This window comes from Sminthopsis crassicaudata, chromosome X (assembly GCF_048593235.1).
Source record: "Sminthopsis crassicaudata isolate SCR6 chromosome X, ASM4859323v1, whole genome shotgun sequence".
In the NCBI taxonomy this organism is placed as follows: Eukaryota; Metazoa; Chordata; class Mammalia; order Dasyuromorphia; family Dasyuridae; genus Sminthopsis; species Sminthopsis crassicaudata.
This window is the reverse complement of record NC_133623.1, coordinates 86,326,461-86,354,001: the sequence shown is the minus strand read 5'-3', so window position 1 is coordinate 86,354,001 and position 27,541 is coordinate 86,326,461. Positions and strand designations below refer to the sequence as shown.

At 36.9% G+C, this 27,541-nt stretch overlaps 2 long non-coding RNA genes across 5 annotated transcripts in view; both read left to right on the top strand.

Moving 5' to 3' along the window:
- LOC141548956 (uncharacterized) overlaps positions 1-27,541 on the top strand; it is a 1,120,676-nt gene that overhangs the window by 973,838 nt on the left and 119,297 nt on the right. The gene's annotated exons all lie outside the window — the stretch shown is intronic.
- On the top strand, positions 10,867-26,468 carry LOC141548959 (uncharacterized). 2 transcript variants are annotated; one of them, XR_012484184.1, is made up of 5 exons: positions 10,867-10,940; positions 11,395-12,086; positions 12,361-18,604; positions 18,959-23,713; positions 23,782-26,466. It is a non-coding gene; the product is annotated as an uncharacterized LOC141548959 (long non-coding RNA). The 2 variants fall into 2 exon arrangements; XR_012484183.1 differs by having other exon boundaries at positions 12,361-23,713; positions 23,782-26,468.

Genomic DNA, 27,541 nt, shown 5'->3' with positions numbered 1-27,541 from the left:
TTGATGACTGCTGTTTTATAATATAGCTTGAGGTCTGAAAATGGTATTCCCTCTTCTTTCTAGCTTTTTTCAATCATTTGTCATGACATTCTAAATATAGTGATTTTTTTAAAAAATCCAGTTTCATAAAGTGTGCCCTTGGAAATCTACTGATTGTCACATTAAAAGTGTAACCAAATTTTGATAATATTGTCACATTTTGATGACATAGTTCTATCTCCTTTTTATTATTTTATTTATTATATTATATTTATTCCTTTATTTATTTTTAGTTTTTTTTTTTATTGTTGCATTTCCAGAAGTATATAAAATACTTGGGAGTGTAGACATCCTTACTTCACTGCTCTATTTGTTGGAAATGGTTCTAGTGTATTCCCATTGCATAGGGTGCCTGGGTTTTGGTTTTTTTTTCCGAAGATACTTTCTATGATAGCAAGTGGTCTCTTTATGCCAATACTTTGTAGGTGTTTAGCATAAAATACTGTTTTACTTTGTCACAGGCTTTTTCACAGCCATGGAAATGATCGTGTTGTTTTGAGTGTTTTGTCTTTTATTATATTCATTATAATTTTTTTTTGTTTTCCTAATGTTGACGCAACCTTGCATTTCTGCTACATACAATTTTGTCAGCAATTTTGAAGATAAATTGCTACAGTCTCTTCGATAGAATTGTTTTAGAAGTTTTTGAATCAGTGATGGTTAATGATATTGACCTGTAGTTTTCTTTCTGTGTTTGATCTTTCCTTGGTTTAGGTATTAGGATTATCTTTGTCTCATGAAAGGATTCTGGTAAAGTGCTTCCTTTCTCCATTTCTGAGAATCATTTGTCCAGTATGTGCAGATACTTTAAAATGTTGATAGAATTCTCCTGTGAATCAGGTTCAGGAGTTTGATTTGGCTCAGCTTGTAGCCCCATTTGTTTTGTGATAGTCCTCTGGCTCAAGGGAATCCCTCCAGGGAAGACACACAGTTTTACTGATCCTTGTTCGCTACAGCTGGTCTCACATTGCCTTACTCCCCAGCTTAGGTGCAGCTGTCAGTAGATGAATCCTTGTCTGGGGACTCCTTTAATGTCTAAGGAGAGGTCCATGGGCCAGAGAGGTCAAGGGAAGCCACCCCTTAATGAGTTATTTGGAGAATGGCATGTAAAACAAGAGCCCTGAGTTCAGAGTCCAGCTAACTGTGAGCAGTGGGGGAGAGGAAGAAGGAGAGAGAGGAACACACCTCAGTCACACACTCGGACATCGACTGCAGCTTACATGTGGGCAGCTTGCATGGGGAAGCACAGAGACGGGGGTTGCTTCAGCAGAAAGTGAGTACTTCAGCATGAAGGAGTGCTTCAGCAGGAAGGAATGCTCCTGTTGAAGGGGAAGGGATGTTCCCAAGTCCTCTCCTAAGAGTAAGATTCTTATACTATGATTCTGAATGGCTTCCCTGTTGCGGCCTGAATTATGTATTGGGGGGCAGGGCAAAGTATGACTCTGGGGGATTCCTTATCAGGAAGAAATATTACCTGGGGCAGTTCCATGCCAGGGAGAAAAATGATCTGGCGTAGCCCACAGCAGCCCACAGCAGTAACAGCCTTTGGAAAATGTTATTGTCAGTAACTTTACTCTTATAACAATGGTTTCCATGCACAGATTAGGTAAGCTACGACTTCCCTAAAGGAGAGACTACAGGACCACTAAGTCCAATTTTATAACCACCCCTGCATGACCCACATGTGGACAGAATCTGTTAGGGGCAGTCCCCTTTGGTAACCAGCACTTACAGAGGTATCTGTGTACTGGGAAGGAGAGGGGAGGGTCTAATCCTAATTTATCTCAACTTAATGACCTGTCCACTGACCTGGAAGGTCATATAGCACAAGGTGTGCACACACAAGATAAAGAGAAAGCAGTTTTCCCATTCTTGGGGAGGGCCTAGGACTAGATTTCTTCAGTTGGCATGGAGACATGGAATGGCTGCATGGAAGGGTAAGATCATCACCCTCGCCAACCCTGTTCTTCTTCCTTCTGTTGGTTCATGAGACTTGTGGGAGGGATCTATGCACGTGCAACCAGACGGGCTAAAGAAGGTGCAGAGTCCTCCTTGGTCTGCGAGCAGAAGGTCTGGGACCAATCAGTGGTCCACAATCATTCCCCCAAGGCTTCTCCAACTTTTGTCTAGACTAAGTTCTGAGGCGATGTCTGTGATCTGCTCCTTCACACACTGGTTCAGTGCTTCCAGTGTGTCTCTTTTTTTCCCCTGAGGCAATTGGGGTTAAGTGACTGGCCCAGGGTCACACAGCCAAGAAGTGTTAAGTGTCTGAGACCAGTTATGAACTCAGGTCCTCCTGACTTCAGGGTTGGTGCTGTATCCACTGTGCCAGCTAGCTGCCCTCAGTGTGTGTCTTAAAAGTCCATACGTGTCCACTTCAGGCACTCCCCAAACGACTGCCCCTGGAGGACTCCACTTTGAATCAGGATAACCCCCACTTCCATCTAATGCCTGGACAGAGGCCCGGGGAAAGGCGAAGGACAGGGGTCCAGGGGAAAGGTGATTTGAACAAGGGCCAGGGGAAAGGTGAAGAACAAGTTTCCAGGCCTCCGTGTTGTCATAAAAGGTGAGGTCAGTGCTCAGGGTGATGAGATTACAGAGCAGATTGCTCAAGAAGGTGACTGGGGTATAGACTGGGTAGAAGGGCACTAGGGAAGAAGTTCCCCTGGTTCCATCCAGGGACTAAAGTCGGCTCTTGTTGATGCAGATGCCATTAGGATGTGTGGTGATATTTCATGGCTGAGTCCCAGAGGACACACTTTAAAAACTGGGCAGATGGCATGAATTGTGTCCAAACAAATGTTCTCATCTTGGGCAGGGCTTTCTCAAGAAATGGCTTACTGCTGGCTCTTATTTGTAGCAGGCAATGTGTCTTAGAGTGCTGCCTGAAAACTAAAGTGGAATCTTATGTGTCAGTAAGTATTATGGGCAGTTTTGTGGAAGAACTTCTTCAATCATCTCTAGGTTCCAGGGTACTGTTAGTGATGAAACTTAGTATAATTTGTGAAATCTCACCAAGTCCCATAGATTGGCATTCCAATACTTGGTTCATGTGATAAAAAGTATGTTCAACCTTATAGAGCTAATCTTATAAACAGCAGGGGAACAAAGTAGTCTATACACTAAGGACTCACAACATAAATCCTACTCAAGCAATTCAGAGCTGCTAGAGCTTGGCAGAAATATTCACTATGTGATAAATTGCAATTTTATCTGCCATGGTGAGAGAGATTTCTTTGGAAAGAGAGACATGATTGTAAAAACATCAAGACTGTTCCTCTAGGCCTTAGGCCAAAAGACTCAGAGGGACTCTAACACAAGTAGAACAGGTTAAAAGCACCCTTAGTTGCATTTGATTTAAGGTGAGACTTAAAATTAACTTTTTGAAAACAGACAGGTCTTACAGCAAAATTACACATTATTCATAATGTTACACCCCTATGGACTACTCTAACTTCGTAGCTCCCCTTTGAGCTACTCTTAATACGTGTCCATCGACAGCATGGCTAGGCCACAATTAACCGTCTTCGGAGACCAACCCAGATCCCACAGGGACAGACCACCAGGAGGTAGGGGTGAAGCAAAAGATAACTTTATTATTAGATAGCATATATTTATAGTCCCCTGAGGATCTGGGGAAAAGAGAAGGTCCTCTAGGAATCTGGAATAATGGGATTGGCCTGAGAAGAAGGAGGGAGGCATGCTAGGCTTTGAGAGCACTAAGGAGGGAGGCGTGGTACCTGGAGTCAGACACTATCTCTTGGGGCTGTGCCCCACCTCCATATAGGACTCACTTGTGCCTCAGTACCTCTCTTCCCTCAGGTCCTCTCACATGCCTTGAACTGCATTCCTTGCTTCTAGAGGCTTTTTAACCCTTACACACAAGATTTAGCAAAGCTTGGGATTAAACAAGGGGGAAAACATTTCTGTTCAGAAAGGAAATAATCCGGTCTGGAAACCAAGTCATTAACAATGAAAAAGTTTACCAGGCCTTTATATATAATTTCTGGGCTTTTATTGGCAAATAGACTCTTGATGATTTTATATTGTCTACAATTATTTTATATTGGTGACCACTTGTACTATTTTATTTTTCTAATTACACATAAATACAGTTTTCAGCATTCATTTGTGTAAGATTTTGAGTTTCACTTTTTTCTCCCTCCCTTCCATACCTTCCTCATGATCAAGACAACAAGCAATCTAATGTACAATCAATTTAAACATATTTCAGTATTAATCATGTGAAACAAAATATCAGAACAAAAGAGAAAAACCACAAGAAAGAAAAAGCAAACCAAAAAAAGGTGAAAATGTTATGCTTCAATCCACATTCAGTTTCCATACTTCTTTCTCTGGATGTGGGTAGCATTTTTCATGTCAAGTCTGTTGGAATTGTCTTATTTCACTGAGAAGAGCTAAGTCTATCACAGTTGATCATCACATAATCACGCTGTTATTGTGTATAATGTTCTGGTTGTGCTCACTTCACTCAGCATCAATTCATGTCCCTCTCTCCAGGCTTTTCTGAAATCAGCCTGCTCATCATTTTGTATAGAACAATAATGTTCCTTTACATTCACATGCCGTAACTTATTCAGCCATTCCCTAACTGTTTGGCGTACAATCAATTTCAGATTCCTTGCCACCACAAAAAGGGCTGCTACTAACATTTTTGCACAAGTAGGTTCTTTTCCCCTCTTTTATGATCTCTGTGGAGTACAGATCTAGTAATGACACTGCAGGATCAAAGGTATGCACAGTTTTATAGCCCTTTGGACATACTTCCAAATTGCTCTCCAAAGCAATTCACAACTCCACCAACAATGTATTAGTATTTCAGTTTTACCACATCCCCTTCAACATTTATCATTATCTTTTCCTGTCATTCTAGCCAATCTGAGAGGTGTGAAGTGGTACCTCAGAGTTGTCTTAATTTGAATTTCTCTAAACAGTAGTGATTCGGAGCATTTTTTCATGTGAAACTTTTCCATTTTTTAAAAAAAAATTAATTTAATCTTATGAAAAATGTTCATAACCTTTGACCATTGATCACTTGGGGAATGGGTTGTATTCTTATAAATTTGAATGAATCCCCTATATATTTTAGAAATGAGGCCTTTATCAGAAACACTGGATATAAAATTTTCCCACAAGTTTTCTGCTTATTTTCTTATCTTGGCTGCATTGGTTTTGTTTATACAAAATCTTTTTAATTTAATGTAATAAAAATTATACATTTTGCATTTCATAATGTTCTCTAGTTCTTCTTTGGCCATAAATTCCTCCCATTTCCACAAATGGGAGAGGTAACTGTCCTTTGTTTTCCTGATTTGCTTCTAACATCACCCTTTATGTCTAAATCATGAACCATTTCAACCTTATCTTGGTATAGAGTGTGAGATGTTTAGATGTTGCTTACCAGGTTTCTGCTATACTATTTTCCACCTTTCCCAGAAATTTTTGTCAAATAGCGAGTTCTTATCCCAGAAGCTAGAGTCTTTGTATATTATGATAATCTTTGATTATTGTATCTTGTGTACCCAACCTATTGCCATGATCTTCCACTATAATTCTTTTTTTGATAATGATAAGTAGCATCTATTTAAAACCATCAGCAAGCATTATATGTTATGGGGATAAACTAGAAGCATTCCCAATAAGATCAGAGGTGAAACAAGGCTACCCATTATTTCCACTACTATTCAGTATTTTAATAGGAATAGCTTTAGCAATAAGAGAAGAAAAAGATATTGAAGGAATTAGAGTAGTCGGTAAGAAAACAAAGCTATCATTGTTTGCAGGTGATCTATTTTAGAGAATCAATTAAAAATCTACTTGATTTAACAATTAACAATTTTTAACAAGTTAACAATTTTTGCAAAGTAGCAGGATATAAAATAAACCCACATAAATCATCAGCATTTCTATGTTAGTAGCAAAACCCAGCAGAAAAAGATAGAGAAATCCCATTTAAAATAACCGTAATCTACAAAATATTTGAGAGTCTTCCTATCAAGACAAACCCAGGAATTATATGCATACAGTTACAAAACACTTTTCACACACAAAGGCAAATCTAAACCATTGGGAAAATATCAATTGCTCGTGGATAGGCCCAGCTAATATAATAAAATGTCAATTCTACCTAAATTAATCTATTCAGTGTGATACCAGTAAAACCACTAAAAAGTATAGAGCCAGAAAAAATTATGTATTCTATAAGAACCTATCAGCAGGATGATTTCAGAGAGACCTGGAGAGACTTACATGAACTAATGCTGAGTGAAATGAGCAGAACCAGGAGATCATTGTACACAGTAACAAGATTATGTGATGATCAACTGTGATAGACTTGGCTCGTTTCAACAAAGAGGGGATTTAAGCCAATTCCAAAGGATTGGTGATGGAGAGGGCCATCTGAACTCAGAGAGATGGCTGTGGGGACTGAGTGCTGATCACAACATAGAACTTTCACATTTTTGGTTGTTGTTTGCTTGCTTGTATTTCCTTTTCCCCTTTTGAGCTGTTTCCTTCTACAACATGACGCATTTTTTAAAAATGTCTAGAAAAATTGCATATGTTAAACCTGTATTGGATTACTTGCTGTCTAGGGGAGGGGATGGCAGAAAGATAAGGAGAAAAATTTGGAACACAAGATTTTGCAAGAGAGGTTGTTGAAAATTATCTTTGCTTGTGTTTTGAAAATAAAAGCTATTATTAAAAAAAAAGAAATAAAATAACAGTGAAATTCTCCTGGAAGAAGAAAAAATCAATTAAAAGAAATTAAGGGGTGGTACCAAATCTATCACTTAAAAGGAGTTGTTCTCATCAATCAATTTCTGTGCTTCCTTTTCCAAGCTGTTGATTTCCCCTACAGAATTCTCCTGCATAGCTCTCATTTGTTTCCCCAATTTTTCTTCTTCCTCTCTTACTTGATTCTAAAAATCTTCTTTGAGCTCTTCCAAGAGAACCTTTTGAGCTTGAGGCCAATTCATCTCTGCCTCCCAGTCTTCTCCTGTAGACATTTTGCCTTCGTTGCCCTCGTCTGGGTTTGTGTTCTGGTCTCCCTTGCTGTCATAGTGGCTTTCTATAGGTAGGGCTCTTTCTGCTCCTTTTTAAGGTTGAGTTGTGTTCCTAGGGCTCAGGGAGACTGGCCCAAGCTGCTTCTGTGTGGCTGCTGCAGGTGCTGCTGCTTTTCCCACTGCTGGACTGCCCAGCCTGTCCCTCTCCTTGTACTGGAAGTTTTGGGCTTGAAAGCTTGCTATTTGGGCTGGAGGTCTCAAGGCAATGGCTGACCAAGGGATGAAAAAATAGCGTCCTCTGCTGGTTTGTGCTGTGGTTGTATTTCCCGCACCACCCAAGCTTGCACTGGACCGTACTTCACGTTTATCCAGGTGGGACAGACCTTAGCTCCAATCCTACCAAGACATTTTAAACTGGGTACTTGTTTCATTCCAATGTTTTGTGCATGCTATCCCTCCAGAATTCGCAAAAAGCAAAAGGATTACAGAAAAACCATCCTCAGAATAATAAACTATGACCAAGTAGGATTTATACCAGGAATGCAGGGCTGGTTCAATATTAACTATTAGCATAATTGGTTATATCAATAACCAAATTAACAAAAACCATATGATCATCTCAATAGATGCAGAAAAAGCATTTGACAAAATCCAACATCCATTCCTAAAAAAACACTAGAGAGTATAGGAATAAATTGACATCGCCTTAAAATAGTCAAGAGCATATGTGTAAAACCTTCAGTAAGCATCATATATAATGGGGATAAACTGTAAACTTTCCCAGTAAGATCAGGAGTGAAACAAGGTTGCACACTATCACCATTACTATTAAATATTGTATTAGAAACGCTAGCTTCAGCAATGAGTGGAGAAAGAGATTAAAGGATTTACAGTAGTTAATGAGGAAACCAAATTATCACTCTTTGTAGGTGATGGTATACAGAACCCCAGAGATTCTACTAAAAAAGCTATTAGAAATAATTCACAACTTTGCAAAGTTGCAGGATACAAAATAAATCCACATAATTCTTCAGCATTTTTATACAGCACCAACAAAATTCAACAGCAAGAGATACAAAAAGGCATTCCATTCAAAATAACTGTTGATAGTATAAAATATTTGGGAATCCATCTACCAAAGGAAAGTCAGGAATTATATGAGCAAAATTACAAAATACTTGTTAGAAAAATAAAGTCAGATTTAAATAATTGAAAAAACATTAAGTGCTCTTGGATAGGCCGAGCAAAAATAATAAAGATAACAATACTCCCTAAACTAATCTATTTATTTAATGCTACACCACTCACACTTCCAAAAAACTATTTTAATGACTTAAAAAAATTAAGAACAAAATCCATACGGACGAACAAAAGGTTGAGAATTAAAAGGGAATTAATGAAAAAAAAAAAGCAAATGAAGGTGTCCTAGCTGTAACTGATCTAAAACTATATTATAAAAGAGCAGTCACCAAAACCATTTGGTATTGGCTAAGAAATAGATTAATTGGTCAGTGGAATAGGACAGGTCCACAAGAAAAATAGTTATTAACTATAGAAATCTAGTGTTTGACAAAACCAAAGATCCCAACTTTTGGGATAACAATTTATTGTTTGACAAAACCTGCTAGGACAACTGGAAATTATTGTGGCAGAAATTAGGCATGGAACCATACTTAACAACACATACCAAGATAAGATCAAAATGGGTCTATTATTTAGGCATAAAGAACAAGATCATAAATAAATTAGAGAAACATAGGATAGTTTACCTCTAGATTTGTGGAGGAGAAAGGAATTTGTTACTAAAGAAGAACTGGAGATCAGTATTGATCACAAAATAGAAAATTTTGATTACATCAAATTAAAAAGCCTTTGTATGCAAACAAGATTAGAAGGGAAGCAACGAATTGGGAAAACATTTTTACAGTTTATTCTGATAAAGTCCTCATTTCCAAAATATATAAAAAACTGACTGAAATTTATAAGAAATGAAGCCGTTCTCCAAATGATAAATGGTCAATGGATACGAACAGACAATTTTCATGTGATGAAACTGAAACCAATTCCATTCATATGAGTGTTCCAAATCACTATTGATCAGAGAAATACAAATGAAGACATCTCTGAGATACCACTACACACCTGTCAGATTGGCTAAGATAAAAGGAAAAAATACTGATGAATGTTGGAGGGGATGTGGAAAAACTGGGACACTGATCCATTTTTTGTTTGAATGGTGAACGAATCCAACCATTCTGGAGAGCAATCTGGAATTATGCCCCAAAAGTTATCAAACTGTGCATACCCTTTGATCCAGCAGTGCTACTGCTAGGCTTATATCCCAAAGAAATACTAAAGAAGGGAAAGGGACCTGTATGTGCCAAAATGTTTGTGGCAGCCGTTTTTATAGTGGCTAAAAACTGGAAAATGAATGGATGCCCATCCATTGGAGAATGGTTGGGTAAATTATGGTATATGAATGTTATGGAATATTATTGTTCTGTAAGAAATGACCAGCAGGATGAATATAGAGAAGTTTGGAGAGACTTACATGAACTTATGCGGAGTGAAATGAACAGAACCAGGAGATCATTATACACTTCTACAAAAATAGTGTATGAGGATGTATTATGATGGAAGTGGAAATCTTCAACAAAGAGAAGATCTAGTTCAGTTCCAATTGATCAATGATGGACAGAATCTATTACACCCAGAGAAGGAACACTGGGAAATGAGTGTAAACTGTTTGTATTCTGTTTTTCTTCCCAGGTTATTTTTACCTTTTGAATCCAATTCTTCCTGTGCAACAAGAAATTTGGTTCTGCACATATATATTGCATCTAGGATATACTATAACATATTTTATATGTATAAGACTGCCTGCTATCTAGGGGACGGGGTGAAGGGAAGGAAGGGAAAAATCAGAACAGAAGTGAGTGCAAGGGATAATGTTGTAAAAAATTACCGATACATATGTACTGTCAAAAAAAAGTAATAAGTATAAAATTAAAACATTTTTTAAAAAATTTAGAGATATACACAATCGCAATAATAAAAATTGGGAGAAGAATGTATTTAAAAAATAAAGGTACAGCTAGTAATCATTGATGTCAGACCACGTAAAACTGAAAAAGTCATTCGGGAGAGAAATCTATATTACATGTCAGCCATATTAATATTGTTTTAGATACATGTCTATATATGTGTAAATGCATATTTTATCTATCCCTCTATATACATACATGTATATGTATAATTGTGTGTATTTACATTACAAAGTATATATGTGTATATAGATATGTGTGTGTATCTGAATATATATATATATACATATATGTATGTATGTATGTATATATATATACACACATAGAAATATCTGTGCTTATTATGCCCTGATTGGGGAAGTTTGAGGGGAAAAAGAGGAAAAACAGGAAATAGTTAAAAGTACAATGCAGAAGCTAAAAAATAAGCTGAAGGAAAGCAGAGATAGAGAGACATGATGAATACAATATCTTCTAAAATTATATATTCTTTTTTGAAAATGGAAACTTATTGTTTCAGCCCTTTCTTATGTTCAGCTTGGTAAATTACAATGTTTTCTTTTTTCTAAGTTTCTTTTTCTATTTTGATCTTTCTTCCTTTTCATTTAATTTCAAATAAATAATTTTTTTTTAAAAAAAAGAAAAACTTATCAGTGAGAGGACTAAGTTATGCATGAAATGTTCTCTTTTTGAGCCAATATAGATTATTCCTCTAGAAATGATACATGTAACAATGTACCACTATCAGTTTTTGCTTTCTCTTCAGACTTTCCAGGAATGTTCTTAAGTGGATGGTGTACATGATTTCGTCATGGGGGCTGCCTCATTGAAGAAGGTAACTATAAAATGTAATGGTATTGCAGAAGTTTGTTGAACACCTAGCATTGATTTGCACTGAGTCCCTTGCGATTTACTTTAGACTTAGACTCCCACAAGTTTTTCTCCTCCCTTACTCTAGTGTTTCATTGTTCAGGAGGTGCCAGTGGGAAAGAGGAAAGAGGTCAGAATTTTCTATTGGGCCTTCCGAGATAGAAATGGATAAAAACATGATGCAAGTTATTGTGAAATGCATTTTGTACAGGAAGATCCCACAGAGATTCTGAGTAAACTTGTTCCTCTTCTACTATCAGGCTTTCCTCCATACTGTCCCTGACCCACATCCTACTGGAAATGGAATTCACATATGTTTGTTAAGTGCCCATCCCTCTTATTAATATTGAAGATGTTCTTGATAATATCTCAGAGAAGCTGCATTTGTGCTTCAAATCTTGTATTGCTCTTGTTCCCAGAACATGAAAAGATCAGGATCAAGAAGAGCCATTCCTGCATGTCTCACAGAATGTCTCTTTTGACATGTCTCACAGAATGAGCTTGAAGCCCCATTTCTGCCTTTCAAGCTGTTTTTCTTCTGAGCACTGGGACGTTTGAGTGAAATGTTCAGGATACCAGGCCCGACAAAGAAATAGTCTTGTGCTAAAGCCACATGGAGTCTTCATGTAACGTTAAAAAGTCAAGATCTTCTGTGCAGCTATTCCTCTCAGTCCTTTTATGAAACAAAAGTATTCCATGCTATCTGAGGAATGTATAATATGGCTACCTTCACCTTAGAGAACCTTCCACATGGAAAGAGATTCAACCGCTCCTTTGATCACCTCAAAACCTGAGAAGAATCCATTGGCAAGACATAATATTTCCATGAGTGCCAATGAGAGAGTACCTCTCCCAACAGTAGTGATAGTCGGTAATTTTTTTGGCATTTTCCCTTTGTTTTTCTGCATTCTATCACTGGGTTGCAACCCATCAGCGTTTTCAGGGTACAACTCCCTATTGCAAGTAAATCATTAACCATTCATTGCAATGCAATTATCTTTTCCCCTCCCTAAGCATTTTATTTAATGAGGTGGAGACTATATGTCACACTGGTAGATGGAGTCTAATTGCCAGACCATGGGAACCAGTCATGGGCTTCTCTTCAGCTCTGGTGAGTGCTTAGATTTTTCTATTTTTCCTTTCATGACCCAAATATTTAATACCCTGTTAAGATAAAATGCTTAGCATCCTTCTCAAAGTCCTTGTCAAGCGGTTTTTTGTTTTTTGTTTTTTTAAATTTGTTGAAATCCAATCAGAGAGTGAGATCAGTGACACCTTCTGGGAGTATTCTCTCTGTACATTCAATGTAGATTAAACCCCTAGAATCCATTTTGCTCTTTCCATGTAGCAGTGCGCCACTGATCCATATGTGCTTTTTATTCAAGGTTCTCAAGTGAGCAATTGGACCTGATTTCACCAGAGTGCTACTTCCTTGAAGAAGGTAAGGGTCAGATGGAATGGTATTATTTCAGAATGTTTTTGAACAGCTAGCATTGACTTGGCTTCCATACTAAAGACAAGTATGAAACCAAAGCAAAATAATAAAAATGATTGGTTCCTCGAGTTTGTGAAGATCGGGTTCAAGAAGAGCCATTCCTACATGTATCATTAGTCAGCATGGCTGACCCCCAGAGAATGGGCTTGAAGCGCCATTTCTGCCATATAAGGTGTATCTCTTCCCCATCCATGGGCATTTCAATATCACTTGTGTCAAGGGACACCTCACTTATGTTGATGAATTGATCTTACGCTATGGCCATCAGGAGTCTTTTTTGTGTGTGGGGGGCTTTCATTCTCCTTATTTTTGACAATAATATTTTATTTATTTTTTTTAAAGTGTATCATGGTACTTTATTTTAAATAAAGCTTTTTATTTTTTAATATATTTTTATTTTATAATTTTAACATTTTTAACAGTACATATACATGGATAATTTTTTACAACATTATACATTACACTCACTTATGTTCTGATTTTTCCCTTCCCTCCACCCCTTCCCCTAGATGGCAGGCAGTCTTATACATGTTAGAAATGTTATAGTATATCTTAGATACAATATATTTGTGCAGAACCGAATTTCTTGTTGCACAGGAAGAATTGGATCCAGAAGGTAAAAATAACCTGGAAGAAAAACAAAAAAAATGGAAACAGTTTACACTCATTTCCCAGTGTTCCTTCTCTGGGTATAAATAATGCTGTCCATCCTTGATCAATTGGAACTGAATTAGATCTTCTCTTTGTTGAAGATACCCACTTCTCTCAGAATATATCCTCATACAAAATTGTTGTTGAAATGTATAACAATCTCCTGGTTCTGTTCATTTCACTCAGCATCAGTTCATGTAAGTTTCTCCAACCCTTTCTCTATTCATCCTGCTGGATATTTCTTACAGAACAATAATATTCCATAACATTCATATACCACAATTTGCCCAACCATTCTCCAATTGATGGGCACCCGTTCATTTTCCAGTTTCTAACCACTACAAAAAGGGCCGCCACAAACATTTTGGCACATACAGGTCCCTTTCCCTTCTTTAGGATTTCTTTGGGATATAAGCCCAGTAGTAGCACTGCTGGATCAAAGGATATGCACAGTGTGATAACTTTTTGGGCATAATTCCAGATTGCTCTCTAGAATGGTTGGATTTGTTCACAACTCCAACAAAAAAGCATCAGTGTCCCAGTTTTTCCACATCCCATCCAACATTTATCTTTTTTTTTTCTTGTCATCTTATCCAATCTGAAAGGTATGTAGTGGTATCTCAGAGTTGCCTTAATTTGCATTCTCTGATCAATAGTGATTTGGAACACTCTTTCATATGAGTGAAAATTGTTTCAATTTCATCATCTGAAAATTGTCTCTTCATATCCTTTGACCATTTATCAATTGGAGAATGGCTTGATTTCTTATAAATTTGAGTCAGTTCTATATATATTTTCGAGATGAGGCCTGTATCAGAACCTTTAACTGTATAAATGTTTTTCCAGTTTGTTACTCTTTTGTGCATTAATTTTGTTTCTACAAAAGCTTTTTAATTTGATGTAATCATAATTTTCTAATATGTGATCAATAATGATCTTTAGTTCTTCTTTGGTCACAAATCCCTTCCTCCTCCATAAATCTGAGAGGTAAACTATCCTATGTTTCTCTAATTTATTTTTGTTCTCCTTCTTTATGCCTAAATCATGGACCCATTTTGATCTTATCTTGGTATGTGGTGTTAAGTTTGGTTCCATGTTTAATTTCTGCCATACTAATTTCCAGTTTTCCCAGAAGTTTTTGTCAAATTATGAATTGCTATCCCAAAAGTTCTTATCTTTGGGTTTCTCAAACACTAGATAGCTATAGTTATTGAATATTTTGTCTTGTGAACCTAACCTATTCCACTGACCAACTAATTTATTTCTTAGCCAACACAAAATGGTTTTGAGACTGCTGCTTTATAATATAGTTTTAGATCAGGTATAGCTAGACCACCTTCTTTTGATTTTTTTCATTAATTCCCTTGAAATTCTCGACCTTTTGTTCTTCCATATGAATTTTGTTGTTATTATTCTATGTCATTGAAAATAGTTTCTTGGGATTCTGATTGTTATAGTCCAAAATAGATAAATTAGTTTATGGAATATTGTCATCTTTATTATATTCGCACAGCCTGTCCAAGAACACTTAATATTTTTCTATTATTTAAATCTGACTTTATTTTTGTAGCAAGTTTTTGTAATTTTGCTCATATAATTCCTGACTTTCCTTTGATAGATAGATTCCCAAATATTTATACTATCGATAGTTATTTTGAATGGAATGTCTCTTTGTATCTCTTGCTGTTGAATTTTGTTGGTGATGTATAAAAATGCTGAGGAATTATGTGGATTTATTATGTATCCTGCAACATTGCTAAAGTTGTGAATTATTTCTAATAGCTTTTTATTAGAATCTCTGGAGTTCTCTAAGTATACCATCATATCATCTGCAAAGAGTGATAGTTTGGTTTCCTCATTACCTACTCTAATTCCTTTAATCTCTTTCTCGACTCTTATTGCTGAGGCTAGCATTTCTAATACAATATTGAATAGTAATGGTGATAGTGGGCAACCTTGTTTCACTCCTGATCTTCTTATTGGGAAACGTTCCAGTTTATCGCGATTACATATGATATTTACTGACGGTTTTAAATGTATGCTCTTGATTATTTTAAGTAATAGTCCATTTATTCCTATACTCTCAAGTGTTTTTTAATAGAAATGGACATTGAATTTTTTCAAATGCTTTTTTGCATCTATTGAGATGATCACATGATTTTGGTTAATTTGATTATTAATAGGGTCAATTGTACTAATAGTTTTCCTAATATTAAATCAGCCCTGCATTCCTGGTATAAATCCTACTTGATCATAGTGTATCATCCTGTGGATGATTTTCTGAAGTCTTTTTGCTAATATCTTATTTAAGATTTTAGCATCAATATTCATTAGGGAGATTGGTCTATAATTTTCTTTCTGTTTCCAACCGACCTGGTTTAGGTGTCAGTACCATGTCTGTATCATAAATGGAATTTGGTAGGACTCCTTCAATCCCTATTTTTTTTTCAAATAGTTTATATAACATTGGAGTTAATTGTTCTTTAAATGTTTGGTAGAATTCACATGTCAATCCATCTGCTCCTGGGGATTTTTTCTTAGGGAGTTGGTTAATAGCTTGTTCTATTTCTTTTTCTAAGATGGGACTGTTTAACCAATTTACTTCTTCCTCTGTTAATCTGGGCAAGCTATATTTTTGAAGGTATTCTTCCATTTCATTTAAGTTATAGATTTTATTGGCAAAAAGTTGGACAAAGTAACTCCTAATTATTGCTGTAATTTTCTCTTCATTAGAGGTGAATTCTCCCTTTTCATTTTTAAGACTAACCATTTGATTTTCCTTTTTCCTTTTTTTAATCAGATTTACTAAGGGTATTTCTGTTTTGTTGTTTTTTCATAGAACCAAGTCTTAGTTTTATTAATTAGTTCAGTATTTGTTTTGCTTTCAATTTTATTAATCTCTCCTTTTATTTTTAGAATTTCAAGTTTAGTGTTTGTCTGGGGTTCTTTAATTTGTTCCTTGTCTAGCATTTTTAGTTGCAAGGCGAAATCATTTACATTCTCTTTCTCTCTTTTATGCAAATAAGCCTCTAGATATATAAAATTTTCCCTTATTACTGCTTTGGCTGCAACCCATATATTTTGGTATGACGTGTAATTGTTGTCATTTTCTTGGGTGAAGTTATTAATTATGTCTATGATTTGCTGTTTCTCCCAATCATTCTTTAGTATGAGATTATTTAGTTTCCAATTATTTTTTGGTCTATTTTCCCCTGGCTTTTTATTGAATGTAATTTTCATTGCACTGTAGTCTGAAAAGGATTCATTTACTATTTCTGCCTTATTGCATTTGAGTTTGAAGTTTTTATGTCCTAATATATGGTCAACTTTTGTATAGGTTCCATGAACTGCTGAAAAGAAAGTGTACTCCTTTCTGTCTTCATTTAGTTTTCTCCAAATGTTGTGTACTATGTACGTGGCATGGAATGTAGGGGGGCCAGGAGAACAGTGTGTGTGTGTGTGTGTGTGTGTGTGTGTGTGTGTGTGTGTGTGTGTGTGAAGACCAGTTCAAAAGGATGATTGATTGATAACTGGCTCAAAGTACCCTGTGTAGAGATTGATGACTGGCTTAGAGTAGCCTGTAACAGGGCAGGGAAAAGGACAAGAATATCTGGGTTTGGAATCACGTGAATAAGGATATCAAAGAATTGTAACTGCCCCACAGGGGGAGAGAAAAGAGGTGGGTGTGAAGAGAAGATGTAGAGTGCACAATAAATGCTTGCAATGCTGAACTATCTGGTGTGATGGGTGCTCTATGAGGAGCAACCCAGCTGGAGGAGGACTGTGCCGGAGAAGTCCGAAGACCTGGGAATGGTAAGGAATCCAGTTGAGAGCCCTTGAGTGAGTAAAGGGACTCAACATCCAAAGATCTATCATATCTAACTTTTCTAGTATTCTATTTACCTCTTTGATTCTTTCTTATTTATTTTCTGGTTTCATTTATCGAATTCTGAGAGTACAGGGTTGAGATCTCCCACTATTATAGTTTTGCTGTCTATTTCTTCTTACAGCTCTCTTAATTTCTCTTTTAAGAATTTAGATGCTAACCACTTGGTGCATATATGTTTCATATTGATACAGCTTCATTATCTATGCTACACTATGCAAGATATAGTGCCCTTCCTTATCTCTTTTAATTAGATCAATTTTTACTCTTGCTTGATCTGAGATGAGGATGGCTACCCCTGCTTTTTTTGGCTTCACCTGAAGTATAGTAGATTCTGCTCCAACCTTTTACCTTTATTTTGTATGTATCACCCTCCTTCAAGTATGTTTCCTGTAAACAACATATTGTAGGATTCTGGCTTTTAATCTAGTCTGCTAACTGCTTCCTCTTTATGGGGAACTTTACCCCATTCACATTTATGATTAAAATTACTAATTCTGTGTTACTTGCCATCTTGTTAATCTCTGTTTATGCTTTTCTCATTTCCTTTTCCCTTACCCCCCTCCCCAGTATTAAACAGCCCTCCTTTTTTAGTATTCCTCCCCCACCTGAGGCCTCCTCCCCCTATTTTACCCCTTTTCCTCACAATTTCTGTATTCCCTTCTGTGGTTGTCTGGACAGTGATAAGGTGAGAATTCAGGTTGTCTGGACAATTACAAGGTGAGAACTCAGGTTGACTTGATAGAAGGAGAGAGCTCATTGGCTGAAGTGGTTCTTCCCAGAAGCCCTTGCATTATCCCACGCCCATTCTCTGGGAGGATAAAAGAGAGAACAGTGGGCCTGGAAAGTCAGTCTGCCTGGAGAAGGATAAGAGCTGGAGGAGATTCAGAGCCAGGATTCAAGGAGAAGACTCTGCACTACATCTGGCTTGACACAGCTCTCTGCAGGAAGGGAAGTCGGCTCTCTGCAGGAAGGGAAGTCACTTCTCTGGACAAGAGTTAACAGCAACTGCCTGGAGACAATGGTTCTCTACAGGAAGAAGATTCTGTCTGAAAGATTTGAGTAGACACAGCAGATCTCTTCCCAGAGAGCGATCCGGCAGCTTCTGGAGACGACAGCTCGCTACACCCTTCCCCTTAGCTTACTTCTTCCTTTTTCACTTTTCCCCTCCCACTTTTCAATGAAGTGCAAGGAATTTCACCATAAATAGAATCTGTCTATATTTTTCTCTTTAACAAATTCTGATGAGAATGTGATACACACTATGTTCAGCCTCTTCCATTCTTTCTCTCAGATATAACAGGTTACCTTTGCCTCTTTGTGATATGTAGTACCCCCAATTTACCCTTTTTCCGGTATAATTTCCTTTCCACCTCTAGTTTCTGGAACAATTTATAAATGTATTCTTTATATAGCTTTATGGCAGAAATATAGTTCTCAAGATTTCTTTTTACCTTTTTAGGAATCTTTTGAGTTCTATAGTTGGAGATCAAACTTTTTTGTTTAGATCCAGTTTTTTCATCAAGAATAGATGGAATTCAATTATTTTCTTGAATGTCCATCTCCTTCCCTGGAAAAAGATGCTCATTTTTGCTGGGTAAGTTATTTTTGGCTGCATACCAAGTTTCTTAGCCTTTTGGAATATCATATTCCAGGCCCTTCGATCCTTTAATGTGGATGCTGCTAGGTCCTGGCTAATCCTTTTTGTAGCTCCTCCATATTTGCATTGATTTTTCTTGCAGCTTTCAGTATTTTTTCCTTCATCTGATGGGTTCTGGAATTTGGTCATTATATTTCTTGGTGTTTTGATATTAGGGTCCCTTTCAATACATGATCGGTGAATTCTTTCATTGTCTATTTTACCCTCTGTTTCTAAAACATCTGGGCAGTTCTCTTTGATAATTTCCTGGAAAATAGTGTTCAGGTTCTTTTATTTCATCATATTTTTCAGGGAGTCCAATGATTCTCAGATTGTCTCTCCTGGATCTATTGTCCAGCTATGTTGTTTTCTCAAGAAGGTATTTCACATTTTTTCCATTGTTTCATATATATTTTTTTTTTGGTTTTGTTTGACTGATTCTTGGTGTCTCCTCAAGTCATTCAATTCCATTTGTTCAACTCTGATTTTCAATGAAGTATTTTCTTCACTCCCTTTAAAAATATCTTTTTCTAAATGTCCAATTGAGTTTTTAAGTGCGTTGTTTTGTTCTATGGAATTTTTTCCCATTTCATGAATTTTATTTTTTAAAGAGCTATTTTCTTTTTCCTACTCACTAATTCTGTTTTTCAACTATATGATTTCTTTATCCATTCTGTCTTTGGGATGACTTATCCAGACTCCCTTGCCAAGCTTCCCTTTCTTTTTCCCATTTTTTCCTGTAGCTCTCTTATGAGAGCCTTTTTGATTTCTTGTATGAGAGTTTTGTGTATTGAGGAGCAGATAATATCTCCCTTTGGGGATTCATCTGGAGATAGTCTGTTTTTAGTCTCCTCAGGGATTAAAGTCTGCTCTCTATCCATATAGAAGCTATCAGTGGTTAGAGTCCTTTTTAATTTTTTGCTCATTTTTTCAGAGAAGGATCAAAGAAAACAAACTAACAAGAAAAACAAATGTCATCTGCTTTTTTTGAGGTGGGGCTGGATGGTGTCATTGGGCTTCCTCTAGAGACTATGGGGGACAGCAGCAAGGCACTACCAGGACACCAATGGCTGTGCTGCATCAGTGCTCTGAGATGCTGAGGCTCTAAGAACATGCTGAGACACTCTGGGTCAGGGTGGCCAGGTCCCCAAGAGACGCTAGCTTTTTGGGGTTATAGTCTTTACCTCCTGTGTTTACAGCTTGCTGCCAAGACAGAATATCTACACTGTGGTAAAGGTCTTTCCGCAAAAATGGCAGAGATTGCACCTTTCCCCCCTCCAGTCTGCACAGTGTGAGCTGTCTGCCAAGTTCTTGCTGCCTGCCCTCAGGCTGCACCAAAATCTGGTCATCCTCGCCCCTGAGCAAAAACAGACCTTTTCTGGTGAATTTCAAGGATGTCTTCTGTTGGTAATTATTTGTGGGGGGTTTTCCAGTCAAGCACTAATTCCAAGGCTTATTATGAAATAAATTCTGAGAATAAAGACAGAGATTAAATAGGTGTGTGTGTTCTCTCTGCCATCTTGGCTGGAATCCCTTAAACCTTTTTATTTTTCAAAACATATGCATAGATAATTATGCAATATTAGCCCTTGGAAAATCTTGTGTTTCAATTTTTCCACCACTTCTCCCACCACTGTCCCCTAGATGGCAAGTACTCTAATATATGTTAAACATAGTTGAAATATGTTAAATGGAATATATGCATACATATTTATACAGTTATCTTGCTGTACAAAAAAAAATGAGTGGGATGACTTATCCAGACTCTCTTGCCAAGCTTCCCTTTCTTTTTCCCATTTTTCCTCTAGCTCTCTTATGAGAGCCTTTTTGATTTCTTCTATGAGAGTTTTGTGTATTGAGGAGCTAGAAACTAGAAAAGAAAATGCTGAAGAAAATAACATGAAAGCAAACAACAAAAAGAGTGAGAATGCTATGTTGTGGTCCACACTCAGTTCCCACAGTTTTCTCTCTGGGTGTAGATGGCTCTCTTCATCACTGAACAATTGGAACTGGTTTGAATCATCTCATTGTAGAAGAGAGCCACATTCCATCAGAATTGATTATTGTATAATCTTGTTGTTGCCATGTATAACGGTCTCCTGTTTTCTGCTCATTTCACTCAGCATCAGTACATTTTAGTCTCTCAAGGCCTCTTTGAAATCATCTTGCTGGTCATTTCTAATACAACAATAATATTCCATAACATTCATATACCACAATTTACTCAGCCATTCTCCAGTTGATGGGCATTCATTCAGTTTCCAATTTCCGGCCACTACTAAAAGGGCTGCCACAAACATTTTGGCACACATGGGTACCTCCTTTAATATCTCTTTGGGACATAAGCCCAATAGTAACACTGCTGGATCAAAGGGTATGTATGCAGTTTGATAACTTTTTGAGCACAATTCCAAATTGCTCTTCAGAATGGTGGGCTCAATTCACAACTCCAACAACAATGCATCAGTGTCCCAGTTTTCCCGCATCCCCTCCAACATTTGTCATTATCTTTTCCTGTCATCTTAGCCAATCTGACAGGTGTGCAGTGGTATCTCAGACTTGTCTTAATTTCCATTTCTCTGATCAGTAATGACTTATAGCACCTTTTCATATGACTGGAGATGGTTTCAATTTCTTCATCTGAAAAGTGTTCATATCCTATGATATTGAAGATTGGCTTGAATTCTTATAAATTTGGGTCAATTTTCTATATATTATAGAAATGAGGCCTTTATCAGACCCTTTGCATATAAAAATGTTTTCCCAATTTATTGCTTCCCTTCTAATCTTGTCTGCATTAGTTTTGTTTGTACAAAGACTTTTAAACTTAATAAAATTAAAATTTTCTATTTCATGACCAATAATAATCTCCAGTTCTTCTTTGGTCACAAATTCCTTCCTTCTCCACAGATCTGAGAAGTAAAATATCCTATGCTCTTCTAATTTGTTTATGATATCATTCTTTATGTCTAGATCATGAACTCATTTTGATCTTATCTTGATTTATAGTATTAGGTATGGGTCAATGCCTATTTTCTGCCATACTAGTTTCCATTTTTTTTCAGCAATTTTTGTCAAATAGTGAGTTCTTATCCCAAAAGCTGGGGCTTGGGGATTTTTCAAACACTAGATTATTATAGTCATTGGCTATAGGTCCTGTGAACTAACTTATTCCACTGATAAACTACTCTGTTTCTTAGCTAGTACCAAATGATTTTGATGACCACTGATTTATAATATAGTTTTAGATCTCATAGAGCTAGGCCACCTTCATTTGCATTTTTTCATTAATTCCCTCAAATTCTTGACCTTTAGTTCTTCTAGACGAATTTTGTTATTAATTTTTCCAGGTCTGCAAAAGCACTAAATAACAAGAATAATTTTGGCAGTATTGTCATTTTTATTAGGTTCACTCAACCTATCCAAAAGTATTTGATATTTTTTCAATTGTTTAGATCTGACTTTATTTGCATGGAAGGTGTTTTGTAGTTGTGTTCATATATTTCCTGGTTTTCCCTTGCCAGAGAAATTCCCAAATATTTTATACTATCAACAGTTATTTTAAATGGAATTTCTCTTTGTATCTCTTGCTGTTGGGCTTTGTTGGTGATGTATAAAAATGCTGATGATGTGTGTGGATTTATTTTGTATCGTGTAACTTTGCTTAGCTTGTGGATTGTTTCTAATAGTTTTTTAGTTGATTATCTGGGATTCTCCATATATACCATCATATCTTCTGCAAAGAGTGATAGTTTTGTTTCCTCATTACCTACTCTAATTCATTTAATTTCTTTTTCTTCTGTTATTAACAAAACTAGCATTTCTAATACAGTATTGAATAGTAATGCTGATAGTGGGCAACCTTGTTTCACCACTTATCTTATTGGCAATGCTTCTAATGTATTTCCATTATAAATGATGCTTGCTGTTGGTTTTAGATAAATGCTACTGATCATTTTAAGGAAGAGTCCATTTGTTCCCATACTGTCTGATGTTTTTAATAGGAATGAGTGTTGGATTTTATCAAATACTTTTTCTGCATCTATTGAGATGATCATCTGGTTTTTGTTAATTTGGTTGTTAATTTAGTTAATTATGCTAATAGTTTTCCTAATATTGAACCAGCCCTGCATTCCCATCAGGAGTCTTCATGTGACGATAAACAATCAAGATCTTCTTGCAGCTCTTCCTCTGAGATCCTGATTCTGCATCTAAAGTATTCCATGCCATCTGAGTTATCATAAATGTAGTCACCTTCACCTTCGAGAAACTTCCAGATGGGAAGAGAATCAACTGCTCCTTTGATCACTTAGTCTTGAGAAGAATCCATTGGCAACACACAATATTTCCACCAGAGTCAAGGAGAGAGCCCCTCTCCCAACAGCTGTGATCATAAATGATTTGTGTTGTTTTCTCTTATGGGCCAGAACTCTGTACTTAAAACAAGGATTCTTACAAGATGCTAACTTAGTGGAATTGATGAGATAGTGGTTATCTAGTTTAGCATGGTTATTAATAGTTCTCTAGTTCAGTATGATTGAGTTAACTTTACAATAAATAATGGTTTCCTAGTGATAAAATGATTGGTTTATACTCAAAATAGAGCATATGAAGCTGCAAGAAACTCAGCCAGATCAGAGCCAGAGGCAGACTCAGGAGGTCTGGGAGAGAGTCTCAGAAGGGCCAGACACAGACTCGGAAGGGATCCAGAGACACATTCATTCCATTGTCCACCTTTGTGGTGGTTGGAGGTTGAAGCACAAACCTTCAGACTCAGAGACATCCATCAGCCTCCTGGAAGCTGGCCTGTCTTCCTGCACTTCCCCCACTGAGACCAAGGCTTGTTTAAAAGGCTCTCAAGAAAGCAGGGAAGGAGACAATAAAGAATTTGGACTTTGGACTTTAAAACCTGGCTATTCTCATGGTGATTACTCTACTGAAAAGAAGGCTGGTCCAGAGACCTCCAGAAAACCAACAGGAACATTACAGTTTTTCCCTTTGGCCTTTCTACATTCTACCACTGAACTTCAATTAAACAGTTTTTCCATGTTAAACTCCCTATTGCAGGTAAGGCATTAACCATTCATTTCAACTCAATTATCTTTTTTTCCTCCCTAAGCATTTTTTTAAATTAGGTGAAGACTGTGTGTCACACTGGTGGATGGAGTCCTATTGCAAATCCATGGGAACCAGGCAACTGCAGGCTTCTCCTCAGTTCTGGTGAGTGCTCAGATTTTTCAATTTTTCCTTTCATGCTCCAAGTGTCCAACATCCCATAATGATAAACAGCTCAGCAAACTTGTCAAAATCCTTGTCAAGCATTTTTTCTTTTATTTTGTTTTTTAATTTGGTGAAATCCAGTCACAGAGTTAGAGCAGTGACCCCTTGTGGGAGTATTCTTCCTCTACATGTAATGTAGATTATGCCCCTAGAGATCATTTTTCTCTTTTCAAGTGGCAATGCAAACTGATCAATATTTGCTTTTCTTGGAAGTTTCTCCAGTGAGTAATTAGACATGATCGAGCTTCCTTCTTGAAGAAGAAGGTCAGACGCAATTGTATTTCTGAACGTTGTTGAGCATGGAGCATAGACTTGGCTTCAATCATGATGACCATAATGGAGCTAAAACAGAGCAGTACAAAATGTCGATTGGCATCGTTCCCTTGATTCTTCTTTTTGGTCTTTTCTTCTGTTTCTTGAGTGAGAGGCATTCCATTCTTTTGTCTGGGATTCAGAAAGGCCACCATTTTTTTGGTAGGGTTTAGGAAGCTCTTAAATTTCTCCTTTGCCAGCCATATGAGTCCCCTGGAATTCATTAGTTTACAATAATCTGATGTGCCTTTTTTGTTATATGCACTGCCTCTCAATTATTCAAGTGAGCTTCACTTTTCTAGGTGTGTTAGAATAGGCTACCTTGAGGGAGGATGTGTAAATTTGTATTTACAATAATTTGTAGGATTCCTTCAATTGGCTGTTGTTGGAATGACCCAACTTCTATTAGAACACAGATATGGGGATTTTTCCAGGCTGTGATGTCTAAGATAAGGGGAAATGTCTTTCTTACAGAAGGAAGAACCAGTATTTGGGAATACTTTTCTGCTTTTTTCTGTGAGATTTTTCATTGTTTTCTTTTCTTTCTGCAATCATTTTTTTTCCTCAGGCTTTTTACTTAAATCCTCTTTCATGTATTCTTTTTTAAATTTTAAATCTTACCAGACAGTTTACATAGTAACACAAGCAATATATATCCTTCCTTTTTTTACATCCTTAAGCAACCTGGCCTCCTTTCCTTGTAAAGGTTTCTCTTATCCTAGACTTTTCAACTCAGAGTGAAGAGGAAACCCCAAAACTCTGAAAAATCCGTAAAGGAGAAAACCTCCTTGTACTCTGCCTCAGGGAAGGGACTCCACCCTAAGCACAAACAGTTTCATCTTTGTTATCTGGTTCAGTCCTGAAACCCATTGAATTCAATTCAAATTCTAACCCTGGCTGAAACCCAGCCAGGAGCCAACCTGGGACTCCACCTACAAGCTCCCTTTAGCTTGTAGCCAAAGCTCCCTATTATAAAAGAGCCAAGCTGGAGTCCTCTCTTTGCAGAGATCCCAAACATGGCAGCCTTATGCCTGGCACGCCAAAGGATCTCTGTCCACTGGAACCCTGATTCTGGTGCCTTTTATCTCTACCTTCAACTTTACTAACTAGATTTTACTTCCAAACCCCATCATAAACCCCTTTGATCAATCTAGGTTTTTGGGTCTATAAATTCCTTTACAGGGGACTGTTGTGCTGCTACTAGACCTCATTTAACTCTTTATCCCTGCACCAAATCCAAAGGAGTTGCAGGGGAGTTCTATTTTGCTCCCTGAACCCCAAACCTGTCACTAGACCTCAATTAAATCTAACTTCATTTAGGTACCCCAATTCTAAACCTCATCAATACTATCACTTTACCATATCTTCTCCTCTACTTGCTTAGTTACAGCAGTGGCTGAACTTTTAGCCAGGGACCTAATGCTTCTAACATTTACTTCCTATCAATTTTTTTCCTGTATGTTCAGTTTTCCATCCAGAATCTCAGCTCTAATCTTATCCTATAACTTTCCTCAGTCCTTTTTGGGGTGTCCCACAAAGGACTTGTTTCTTGGAGATTATTCAAACAGCCAATCTCCATTCACTTCACAACTGAGCTTTTAATATTTAGAATTCAACCTTGCCCTTCAGGTATAGTTTTGCCTTTTATTTTATTCTTTCCTGAAGCCCCAATTGTCCATCTATCATTCCCCATCTACTTGGGTTTCTGATTTTCTGCATAAAAATCACAGGATTATTTTCCTATTTAATTAATAATTAATGAATTAGGATCAAAGTTTTTCTCCTTTTTTTTACTTCCTCATTCAGTAATCTGGAATTTTAGATTGTTCAGGAAGCCTTTGAATTGTAAGAATGAAAATGAGAGGACAAACCCAGAGATGTTCCAGATTGTTTCCTTTCTATCCCCATTCAGTCTTCTCTATAGACTCTCATATGTATTTTATCTAAAATTCTGTTTACTTCCTCCTCAACTTATTTCTTCTTTATCTCATGTTTTTATTTATCTAGTTCTGAGAGGGGAAGGTTCTGTTTCCCATTAGTATAGTTTTGCTGTCTATCTCTTCCTGCAGGTCACTTGACTTCTCTAAGAATTTGGATGCTTACCCTTTAATGCATGTATATTGCTTCATGGTCTATGGTACTATGATCTTTTAAAAAAGAAGTTGTTAAATTCTAGGTAATTCTGACTGGCTCCTTGATATTTTAATTATTTATTTCTGGCTATATCCAGTATTTTCTCCTTTACCTGATAATTCTGAAATTTAGCTATAATATTCCTTGAATTTTTATTTTTAGGATTTTTTTCAGAAAGTGTTTGGTGGATCTTTCTAGGTTCTATTTTAACCTCTGATTCTAGGATATCAGGGCAGCTTTCCTTGACAATTTCTTGAAAGATGCTCTCTAGCAACTCTGAGATACCACTACACACCTCTCAGATTGGCTAAGATGACAGGAAAAGAGAGTGATGAATGTTGGAGGGCAGGAGGGAAAACTGAGACAATGATAAATTGGCTGTGGAACTGTGAACAGACCCAACCATTCTGGAGAGCAGTTTGGAACTATGCTCAAAAAGTTATCAAACTGTCCATACCCTTTGACCCAACAGTGTTACTACTGGGCTTATATCCCAAAGAGATCTTAAAGGAGGAAAAGAGACCCATGTGTGCAAAAATATTTGTGGCAGCCCTTTTTGTAGTGACTAGAAACTGGAAATTGAATGAATGCCCATCAACTGGAGAATGGTTAGGTAAATTATGGTATATCAATGTTATGGAATATTATTGTCCTGTACGAAATGACCAGCAGGAAGAATACAGAGAAGCCTGAAGAGACCGACATGAACTGATGCTGAGTGAAATGAGCAGAACCAAGAGATAATTATACACTTCAGCAACAATACTGTATGATCATCAGTTCTGATGAACATGGCTTTCTTCAACAGTGAGATGATTCAAAGCAGTTCCAATTGTTCAGCGATGAAGAGAGCCATGTACACCCAGAGAAAGGACTGTGGGAACTGAGTGTGGACCACAACCTAGCATTTCCACTGTTTCTGTTGTTTGTTTGCATTTTTGTTTTCCTTCTCAGGTTTTTCTGCTTTCTTTCTAGATCCAATTTTTCTTGTGCAGCAAGATAACAGTATATATATATATATATATATATATATATATATATATATGTTGTATATACTTCAACATATTTAACATATGGGTGCAAGTAGGGGAAAAGTTGAAACAGAAAATTTTGCATGGATCAATGTTGAAAAATTATCAAGAAAAAGCTATAATAATAAAAAAAATAAAT